We start from the raw sequence: 12,054 nt of genomic DNA on the forward strand, positions 1-12,054 counted from the left end.
TCAACTAGAATAAATCCAGAGATAAACCAGTCATCACCCAGACATCGCCAGTGATTAGCCAGAAATCAGACAGGTTTTAGCTAGTGATCAGCAATAGATTGATAGTTATCAGCAAGTAAACTACTAGAGATCAACCAGTGATCAGCAAGAGATTGATGGTGATCAGCTAGTAAACTACCAGACATCAGCCAGTAATCAGCAAGAGATTGCCAGTGATTAGCCAGAGATCAGCAAAAGGTTGATCGTGATCAGCTAGTGAACTACAGACATTGGCCAGTGATCAGCCAGAGATCAACTGGAAATATTCAGAGATAAACCAGTGATTTTCCAGACATTGATCGATAATTATCAGCTAGTTAACCAAAAGAGATCACCCAAAGATCAGTCGACGATTAGCAAGAAATCAGCCAACAATAAGCCCAGAGTTCAGCAAGGTCACCATAATTATCTATTGACAGTTCAGTTTCACTGGAGAAAACTGATGTAGAATGATAACCACATTGCAACTTTTCCTGTGGTTTACAGCAATGATTGCGGCCAGTTCTAACTTTATAACTGTAGCTCTCTCATTATCCTCCAAAGGTCACTGAAAAGACAACAAGCATTTGAGCCTAAACTGGATGTCTTAACACATAAGGGTTTGTCTTGGTGCCCTCATATCCATTACCCTTTGCTTTAGAAGACAAAAATCTTATCTTTAAAATATTACATTACAGTGACCTTCCCAAACACCTTTGACCAACAGATACCAATTTCCCCTACTCGCTCAGCCTTTCTCTCTAAAACCATTAGCATATCCCTCTCTTACTCTAGGGTGGCATGAAGCTGTTAGCAGCAAATTCTAATGGTACGCTATAATGCAAAGATGCTCGTGGAATGAAATATAACACCACACCGCTGCATAATTGCCTTTCTGCCCAGGGGAGCTCTTGTGGAAAAATGAAAAAAGTGTAGGAGACTAATGGAGCTAGCAGGAGAGAAAGAAAGAGAAAAGTTTAGTGAGAGAGATGGAGAAAGATATTTATATTTAAGCCTGTATTGAGAATTGTGACTCCTTAGATAGTCCTGATGAAGGGTTCGGATAAAATATTAATGCGATCGTGCAAGACAATATATTCAGTATTTACAATATATTTTGATCATTTTGTTTGCAATAAAAACCTTTGCAGCATTGCAAATATCACAACGACTGTAATGCGGGTCTCTACTTCAGTAATAAAAATTTTATTTTGATAAGTTCCGTTATTGATTTTTTTATTTTGACTATGTTACTTATGGCATTAAATATTTTGAATCTCAATGGAAACGGCTATTTGATCAAAATGATCAAAAAAAGTTCATTTCATGACATACACTCAAGCGCTTTATTAGGAACACCTGTGCACTAAGTTATTCACAGATATGTGTCAGGAGCTACATTTAATGTTTATAGAAACCATCAGAGTGGGGAAAAAATGTGATCTACGTGATTTCGACCTTGGCATGATTGTTGGTACCAGACGGGCTGGTTTAAATATTTCTGTAACTGCTGATCTCCTGGGATTTTCACACACAACAGTCTCCAGAGTTTACTCAGAATGGTGCCAAAAGCAAAAAACATCCAGTGAGGGGCAGTTCTGCAAATGAAACGCCTTGTTGATGAGAGAGGTCAAAGGAGAAAGGTCCGAATGGTTAGAACTGACAGAAAGGTTACAGTAACTCAGATAACCACACTGTACAACTGTAGTGAGCAGAATAGCAAAGAATGCACAACACGTCGAACCTCGAGGTGGATGGGCTACAACAGCAGCAGACCACATCTGGCACTTTATTAGGACCATAGTGTTCCTTATGCTTAGTGAGTATATACACTGATGAGCCAAAACATTATGATCATTCAAAGGTGAAGCGATTAATGTTGATAATCTCCTAACAAGGCCACATGTCAAGATCTGGGTAGATCATATGGTATGCGAACAATCAGTTCTCATAGTCAATGTGTTGAATGCAGGAAAAATGGGCAGGGGTAAAGACCTGAGCGACTTTGACAAGGGCCAAATTGTAAAGGCCAGACAACTGGGTCAGAGCATCTCTGAAATGGCAAGGCTTGAGGGGTTCTCCCGGTCAGCAGTGGTGAGTACCTACCGACAATGTTCTGAGGAGGGACAATCCTCAAAACCGGCGACAGGGTGTTGGGCGCCCAAGGCTCCTTGATGTGCAAGGGCAACAAAGGCTATCCTGTCTGGTACGAACCGACAGAAGGTCTAATGTGGCACAAGTCACAGAACATTTTAATGATGGTTACAGGAGGAACGTGTAACAACACTGTGCATTGAACCCTGCTGCTAATAGTTGCTGCATAGCCGCAGACTGTTCAGAGTGCCCAGGCCTTCAATGGGTGTGTGAGCGTTGGTACTGGACCAAGTGGAAGAATGTTGCCTGGTGCGATGAGTCCCGTTTTCTTTTACATCACGTGGACTGCCGTGAACGGCATTTACCTGGGGAAGTGATGGCACCAGGATGCACTGTAGGAAGATGACAAGCCAGTGGAGGGTGTGTGATGCTCTGGGCAATGTTCTGCTGGTGGTGGCGTAGTGGTTAAAGCACAGGGCTCTAACCCCACAGCCACCACAATTGTGTCCATGAGCAAGGCACTTAACTCCAGGTTGCTCCGGGGGGGTTGTCCCTGTAATAATTGCACTGTAAGTCGCTTTGGATAAAAGCGTCTGCCAAATGCATAAATGTAAATGTAAACCTTGGGCCATTCATGTGGACGTCAATTTGACCCGTGCCACCAATTTAAACATTGTTGCAGACCAGGTACACCTGCAGCAGGATACTGTGTGCTCTGCCACACTGCACACATTGTTCGGGAATGGTTTGAAAAACATGAAGTGTTCAAGGTGTTGCCCTGGCCTCCAAATTTCCCAGATCTCAATCTGATTGAGCATCTGTGGGATGTGCTGGACCAAAAAATCCGATCCATGGCAGCTCCACCTCACAACTTACAGGACTTGAAGGATTTGCAGCTAATGTCTAGGTGCCAGATACCACAGGAATCATTCAGGGGTCTTGTAGAGTACACGCCTCGACGGGTCGGCATTGTTTTGGCAGTACACAACAAACAAATTGATCCCGGCCCTAGATCTCAAGGAGGTAAACATCCAATTATCCTCCCATTAAAAGAGAGAAAATTAGAGCTAAGGAACACAGGGAGGATAGATTTGTGTGATGGACAGCGGTAGGGATGCAGAGAGAAGGTTAAGGCATAGGTATTTTATACCTTTACAGACACACAATGCTGCCTTGCTGTAGAAGCTTAAATAACCTACAACCAGCAAGAACAAGAGAAACATTAGAGGCAGCCTAAATAGAGGGAGTGTATAAAGAACTCATACAAACAGCCTTATATTGTCTCATGCTGGGGCAGATACAACTCTCCATTTTTTCCACACTCCCTGCATCCCTGCACTAGTTCAGGCATGTTCTTGTGGTTTGGAGAGATGGGTCTATCCATATCCCGGAGTGCATTACGATAAATAATAGGATTCAGTAGAACTTATTCCAGCATAAATGAGCTGGTGCCCTTTCACCTGTCCTATCTGAAATAGTTCAAGGATCAAAGGTCAAATGGAGATCCTGCTTTTCCTGCCCACCCACCTCGGCAGCACGGCTTCCTCTCCAGATGTCAGGTTGTGTGTGTGTGTGTGAGCGGTAGCTATGTGATTTGAAGGCTGTTGATTTATAGTTTCAAACTTCAGGACACAGTAAGGAAACCAAAGCTTAACACTGACCTTCACCTTTCCAAAGTCCCATCCTGAAGCCCCCCAGGATGTCAGATCAGCATATTGGTTCTATGTGATATCCGTTAACCTAGACTTACATTATAGGAGTGACAAGAGCCATATCTAGAGACCAGAATATCATAGACTTGGGGTTGGGCTTTTTTGTCTTGGGCCAGTAATTAACCTCCTAGCAAGTAACCAGCCAGAACCCCATAATAACCCCATCGCAATGCACTAAATTGCCCACAGCACCTTGCATAAAAAAACAATAAAGCACGGGAATTGCATGCTGGTTAAGTTGGGCTATTTCTCAATGTGCATTCTTTTGTGTTCTTATGTTCTCGTGGAATCATTTGACACATCATCCACTCCCGAAGTTCAATTCCAACACACAGGAACGCAAGTACAGAGAATTAATAAAATTACCCAGATGTATGCTTGATCAAGCCAAATATCAAGAATGCGTCAGACTTGTGGGCAAGAACCCGGTACTACGGTGACAGACGAAGGACATTTCTTGTGTCGTTAACTCTGTCAGCATTTGTTGTGCATCATTTTAAAATAGTAATAAAAACATGGAGGAAACAAGTGTTAGCAGACTTTATTCTTTAAACATTTCACAAGTTCAGCGAAACCTCACTGTTGTGATGATAAGCTGTCATTGGTGTGTGATATTGCCAGTATTTCTCTCACTGGCTTCAAATGTGCTGTGACGGAAAATTGCTGATAAATGCTGACATGAAGATGGTAGCACATTTCAAATCTCGCAAAAGATACATTCTACAGTACATCCTCCTATCCATCGAGTTTGTTCTTCCAAGATGGCTTGGCAAGGAGTCCTTCACCGTGTTCTTAGCACTGAGAAACAGATTTGGTCTTTCCAGCAGGGTTAGCAACTGCATAGTGGTGCCATCGCAAACACCCAAAATATCACAGCATTTTTGCCACAAATTTTGAACAGCCAAGACTCCACATTAAAAATCTAGTATTTAAGAGTGAAATTTCTCTTAGCACCACTACATCACTGCTGTAGGGCCTGTTTTCTGGTTCTTGTCTCTGGATCTATGAAAGCCCTCAGAGAAAATACTGTTCACCTAAGAAACTCATTCTTAAACACTGATGACAAAGTTTTGATTCAAGTCACACTTTATTCATCTGAAAGTACACACTCCAGGTTTTGCATTACATGCCAGCAGTCTGCAGTTCTTCTTTATAACCCCTTCTTCAACTCTCTGTTACCTCAGCCTCATAAGGAAACAATTTAATCCCTTAAGTGGTAGAAAATAAGATGTTACCGGCTTAAAATTTCAAAATCATGCTCCATGTCAGCCAAGTCCTCCGGCACATAAATGTTGCAGTGTGTGTATGTGTGTGTTCTCTGGATTAAATAAAATACATTAGCTCAAAGTCTGTAGTAAGGCATCACAGGTCACACCTGATCTCCTCACTTTTCCTCCCTTCCTCTGAACAAACTAAAAAACCCTTCACCACTGTAACCATTCTTTCTCCTGCAGGGCATTCATTAAAAGCAGGAATTAAAGATATCTCCTCTCGCAGCCAAGTGCTGTGTGCTGGCAGGGGGTATTGCTGATTTTACATGCTCAGTCTATGGTCTATCGGTGGTCTAAGGAGGAATTTGCTCTTTGCAATTTCACGATTAAAATAGTTTGACTTGAAGGTGAAGTGTCGAAGGGATAGTTCACCCAATAATGTGAATGTTGTCATAATTTACTCATCCTCATGGCATTCCAAACTCCTATCAATTTATTTTTTCCATGGAACTCAAAAGGAGATGCAAGGAAGAATGTTAGGGACAGATAAAAACAATATGCAATGTACAAAGAAAAAGATCTAATGAAAGTGAATGTTAATTGAGGATGGACATTACATCACTTTTTGTGTTCCACAGAAGGAAAGCCTAAGGGCTTGGAACAACAGAAGGGTGAATGAATGATAACATAAAATACATTTTAGGGTTAACTTTTACTTTAAGACAACACTAAAAGAAGTGAAAAAGAGCAGAATCATAACCTGCAAAGACTCCACTTCACCAGTGTAAAGGTTGAGGGAAATTATAATATCAATCAAGAGTGCCATTCAGAGCTTACGTCAGTTAATTTTGCACAACAATAGAGAGTAATTAACTATTTAGCTTTTTAATAACTGAAAATATGTTCCTTTTCTTTCAATAGAGTGCATCTCTCAACCACATTGTTTGTGTGATGTTTAATTATGTAGTGTGTGAGTGTGTGTGAGTGTGTGTGTGTATGTTGAGGTTGAACAAGTCGCATTGCATCTGCTGTCAGATTATAGTCATCTTTATTAATATTGAATTGAGTACTGTTAGCTCTTTAAGACCTGTATTTTCTTGCAAGTGTTTTTAACATAATAACATAGTTGCCTTTATTCATCCAGTTAGGAAATTCTTCGCCCAAATATACAACTCTCTGTTTGCCAACTGTTGCAAATTCAATATGATATCACACAACATCATTATTAAGGTTCTCGATCGTTATAATTTTTAATGAAATTTATTGAAAATGGCTTTAAAAGGCAACATATCATTAAGTTATAGTATATTATTGAACTCATCATTGGCCTACAGTCCAAAGCAATACATTTTGCAATGGAACTCATCAATCTGTCAAAGATAGATTTATTATAAGGGCTTGTCCAAGAACGTGGCAATGTACACCTGTATCAAAAGGATGCGTCTCACCTTGCTTGTCGCATCATAAATAGAAAAACTCTCGAGATCCCTGCAATGTGTTCTCATTTTGTCGTGTTGCTACTGTCAAGCAAGCCAGGGTTTGGTTTGTTCTCCGTACAGTAGTGATGGGTCATTCATGAACAATTTGTTCATTTTGAACGAATCTTTTATGTGACTCAGAAGAATGAGTAGTCTCAGAGAGTGATTCGTTCATTTTGTGAATGACACAATGCACATTTTGACACCGCACATGCACATTGCGCAACCTCCATGTGTTTGTTGCGTGAAAACCGCATAGGCGCTGTACAGGAAACAGAAATTATTAGTTCACCTTTCAACTCTTTTGGTCAGAGTCATTCGTTCTTTTGTCAAGTGACAGCCACATAAGCTATACATTGCTCACACAGGAAACAGAAATGATTAGTTCACCTCTCTAGTCATCTTTTCCAAGTCGTCCTAATCTTTCTGTTTCTCATAATTTGTTTGCGTAAGTAGACATGTTGGGGGGGGGATTTTGGCTATAGAAAAGGTACAATTATTATTTAATTCTGCTCAAATGAACAAAATGACTTGAATAAAGATTCGTTCATTTTGCTGAATGAGACTCAAAGATCCAAGTCAGTAAAATGATCCAATCTTCCCATCACTACCGTACAGCTGTGTGTTGCCTTAACAGGACTTTGTGTGTCGTTTAAGCCCCCTGCTGAAAATAGGTGGTAAAATGTTTAAAACAGCTTAAACTGCTTCGATGGTAGTAGTAATTCTTATTACAGTCTGGGGACATGTTCAGTTGCGTGATTAATAAAATCATTATATTCCATTTCATAATAATAAACATTTCATACCAGTTTTTCACATGGCAACAGAAGCAGGCTGAAGCGAGCTGTCTTTTTTCAATGTCCTATCTGCTTTGCTCAGGGAGCACACATGAGATCCAGGGAGACCTTCACTCTTGGGTCCACCGCTATCTCTGACAGTCAGAGGCTGTCTGTATTTTTGTGAGGTCTCAATGGTCTCATATGAAGGGGGCTGGGCAGACGCCATGTAAAGCAAACTCCATTTATCCAACAAAAACTACAGACACGGTTTCCTTTTTTTCTGCATCTTACAGTACAATGCAATCAAAAACTCATAGAACAGTCTATGAATGTGTTTGTCCTATTGATTTTATTATATTGGGTGTCAGAAGGACTACGCCTCTTTTGGTAGGGGCTGGGCTCAATTACACAAGTCTCCGCTCAACCTCCATTTCTGAATCACTAGCTTCAATCACAGCAGCAGAAAACAGTTGTCAGTCTTGTTTCGAGTGGTAAATATATAAAAAATAAATTCATACACAGTTGGGTTGTGAAAGAGTGAGACAACCACATTCTATAACAGAAGTGACAAACTTAAATTTTCAGGAGTCACAAGCAAATTTTGCAGACGATTTGGCCAAAAACGTCTGTTTGACATTTTTGACCATTACATCATGTCTTTAGCCAAGTGTTTTCAAGACAGATGGGCAGATTCACTAAACAGTTGCGGCACTTTTGCGTGCGGTATTTCAGCACAAACACACCTCCTTTCTATGTAAATTAGGCTCATTAATTCATTCACAAAGCTCACTATTAACTTAACTATAAACTTACATCTCACTATTACTGCCAAATGAAAGTAGGCGATAAAATAAATTTTATTTAAAAGATATGTTTGTGAACATTTTCAATCGATCATTTCAGCAGTAGCCAAATTAATCAAACAATCAATTTATGTTAAAGAGCGCTATAACCTGGCATATATCCAGATGTGCTGTGTCATGAAGCACACGTTCTGCCTGTTTAAGAGATGATCCAGGTGTCTAGATCAAAGTGATGCTGTTCAGTCCTGGCAGGGTGGGTCAAATACGGTGATCTGTGGCATTCTCTGCTATATTGCGAATCCGAATCTGACCAAAAGATCAGAATTGTGCGTCCAGCAGCTGTTGCTGTTAGCGGGCCTGATTTAGTCTTTAGTCTGAAATTACAGTTAGTGCATCTCATAAAAATGCGTCTCAATTGCGTTGCAATTATTGTGTTTTCATGAGTTCAGAGTACTTTCAGACTGATAACACTTTCGCTGAATCCAAATATCCGTACTTCCCTACTATATAGTATGCCAAAAACAGTATGCCAATGTAGTATGTCCGAATCCTCAGTATTAATAAAACGGTAAGTGAAAAATGTAATCTTGGAGAAAAAAAAAAAAAACGCAACCTCTGAATCGACTCACCATTGTTTATGTTAACGCAATTACTTCCTGATTCCCATGAGACAAAAGCATGTGCCTGATGAGGTTTCTTGCACTATTAGTAGCACAAGAGATAAAGGAAAACAGATTAATTTATGCAAAAATATCAAAAGGGAGATGGCCCTTGTAAGTAATTCTGCAATTTTGGGTTGATTTCAGGGTACATGACATTTTGAAAGCAACTTGTTGATTTCCTGTCTGATCATGTTGGTACTTGTGTCCATCCCTATTGTTAATTCTTTTAATGAGCCCAATAACTTGACTGCACACTCAAGCATACTAGCAAGCTATCAAGATCTGACACAGCCTCAAGAGGAACATGACTGCGAAGATCTGAAAGAGAGAGTGAGAGCTTTCATCTTCAACTAGGGCTGTATAATTAATGGAAAAACTAATCGTGATTATGATTACAGCTGCCACAATTATGTAATCTTGAAAACTGACGATTACAGCGTTCAATTTAAATCTGCTCCTGTTGCATCAATGGTTTCTATTTACAATGTGTTTATGCAGCGGTTGAGTGTTCTAAACAATCACTAACATGTCCGTTGAGCAATGAAATATAATGGCCAATCAGAGCCGTTTAGATTAGTCCTCCGTCCTATCTGAAATAACAACTGATCCTAATGTGCAAGTTTTAAACCGTCTGAATGCCCAGATGCTTGCTTTATGTTCTAGCTCCGTTTGTGTGGCACACAAAAATGAATACTGAAGAAACATCACCTAAAGAAGCTGTAGAACATGAGCGAAAAGCACTTTGTAATTATTTTGGATTCATTGCATATTGCACTGCTTGCTTTGAACGTAGATGTTAAATACACTAAAAATGAGCAACACGACAAAACTAAAATGATCCTGTTCAAATCAAGGCACAGATGCGGTGTAAATAATTGATTTTTAATGCCGATTAGACAGCTTTGTTTTTAATGAGAGTATTTGCGTGAGTGCAGAACAGTGTGCGGAGCGTCATTGTGCTGGCGTCGAAAAGCTCATCTCAAACAGTGTAAACCTGCAGTGAGTGACAGCAGTCATTGTAATGGGAGAGTTTGTCGCGTTGCTCGATTTCTGTGAACAATTTATTAAAAATGAAATAACAGTTTTGTTTTTTTCATGTTAATAAGTAGGCCAATGTGAATTTGATTTGTACAAAATAGCAATAAAATAATTCAGCTTAACTGTTCTAAGTGTGTTTTGTAGGTGTTGAACACATAAATAATATGGCATGAATAGCATTTTTCAGGAATCACCGTCATTGTTATCGCGTCTGCTCTAATAAGACTCATTTGCCACGCAGCTGGTATTGGTAGATTTAACATTTTCACAAATCGCACAAACTCTGATAGCAAATGACAGTTTTCAATTTCCAAAGTGCAACCACTGAGGCCAAAAATGATCTAACGATGATCTTACATGAACAAGATCTCAATTGAAGATCTTACGGGATTAATGGTCCCCTGTCCCGCCCCCAAAGGGCTTACTGAATGCAGTAACTTGGTCGATTTAAATCGACTGTTGGTAAGTTTGAATATTGAATATGCCGTATTATTTAGTGTACGTGGACTAATAATTTAAGCAGTAATTTAGCAATAATTAAATGTATTCTATACCATAGATATCCATTTAAAATCACTTTTATTTGCCTTACCTTAACAAACATTATTACAATATAAAATACAATACAATATAATGCTTAAAAGAAACTTGGGCGCAGCTCATATCCACCATTGAAATCTGCTACTCGAACCACACGTTTACTTTGTGATGTCACGGTAATTTAATATTTTAATCAGCAGTAATAATCGTGATTACATTAAGGGCAATAATCGACAATTATGATTTTTGCTATAATCGTGCATTGCCATTTTTATGGTCTGATTTTAAATCATCCAATATTTGTAACATTTACAACCAATCAAAGAGTCATACTTTGGCCAATCTGACTGTCTACATGTCTGTCTCCCTGCCTCACCTACATTATCTCTCTCTTACAGCTGAAACCAAAAGAGCCATCCTCCTATCTCTTCACTCACTCACTCACTCACTCACACACACACACACACACACACACACACACACACACACACACACACACACACACACACACACACACACACCTTCTGTCCATCGTCTGCTCACTCTCTTGGTGCATGTACTGCATGATGTGCCAAGCTAGTGTGGTACCAAGTTCCACAGCCAACACCAAAGAAATACAGCCTGCAATAAACTGTGCAGGGTTGCATCGGTGGTCTGGAGCGGGAGTGAATTTTCAGTCTGAGCTCATTGTGGGGTGTGTGTGTGCCTCCCTGTAAACAGAGGCCTGAAACGGGAAACATCCGCTAAGCTAAAAATGTGAGTGTTTATACTCACAGCATATTTGTGCATTTGTATATTTATTTACGTATTTATGCCTGCAAGAGTGTGATTCTTTGGGGACAGGTTGTTTTAAGAATTTTGCTTAATCTGAAATAATAATAATAATAAAACCTTTTGGGGACACTTGGGCATGTTATAATTTATCCATAAATAAATTCTATAATGCTTGTTTTTTATTCTAAAATGCCTTTTCATTATAACATCATTAATTCTAAGAGTACGATTTTGGTTAGGTTTAGTCTATAGTACTTATAATTAGCTAAATAAATATAAATGTTAGACTCCCAAATATTACTTTTGCAAATAGAAAAGTTTAGAATAGAAGAACAGGGAGCCCTGCAACAGATGTCATGGCCCCCACACAGCCCCCCACTGAACATTGAGTCAGTCTGCGATCACATAAAGAGATAGAAGCAATTGAGACAGCCTAAATAGATAGAGGAACTGTGGCAAATTCTCCATGGAGCCTGGAACATCCTATCTGCCAACAATCATGAAAAACTTTGTCCAGGTGTACCTAGGAGAATTGGTGGTGTTTTAAATGCAAAGGTGGTCAAAACGAATATTGATTTAACCTTTTTTATGTTTACTGGACTTTGTATGACATTAAGTGATAAATGAAAACTATTTATATCATTATTTTTGAAGACATCATCACTATGCAACATTTTTCACAAGTGCCTAAATGTTTGCACAGTACTATATAATTATTATTAGGCCCTATAATTATTTATATTTCTAAAAATGCAAAAAGTATTCTTATGGGGGTAGCATTTTGTCATTTGTTGATCATAAAAACAATAAACATCTGGCATGTTCTCATTTAGATAGCTAGCGTGTGTGTGTGTGTGTGATGGAGAGGCCAGGTTTAGTAACGTGCTGGGGGACACCTTACCTAACACCAGACAACTTGTTTGTCCACACTAGATGCAATGCGAC

At 39.4% G+C, this 12,054-nt stretch overlaps 1 protein-coding gene across 3 annotated transcripts in view; it reads right to left on the bottom strand.

The window, feature by feature from the left end:
- Positions 1–12,054, bottom strand: part of LOC127661669 (SH2 domain-containing adapter protein F-like) — a 193,981-nt gene that overhangs the window by 57,050 nt on the left and 124,877 nt on the right. The window lies entirely within an intron of this gene.

Source organism: Xyrauchen texanus, chromosome 21, assembly GCF_025860055.1.
Source record: "Xyrauchen texanus isolate HMW12.3.18 chromosome 21, RBS_HiC_50CHRs, whole genome shotgun sequence".
Lineage (NCBI taxonomy): Eukaryota > Metazoa > Chordata > Actinopteri > Cypriniformes > Catostomidae > Xyrauchen > Xyrauchen texanus.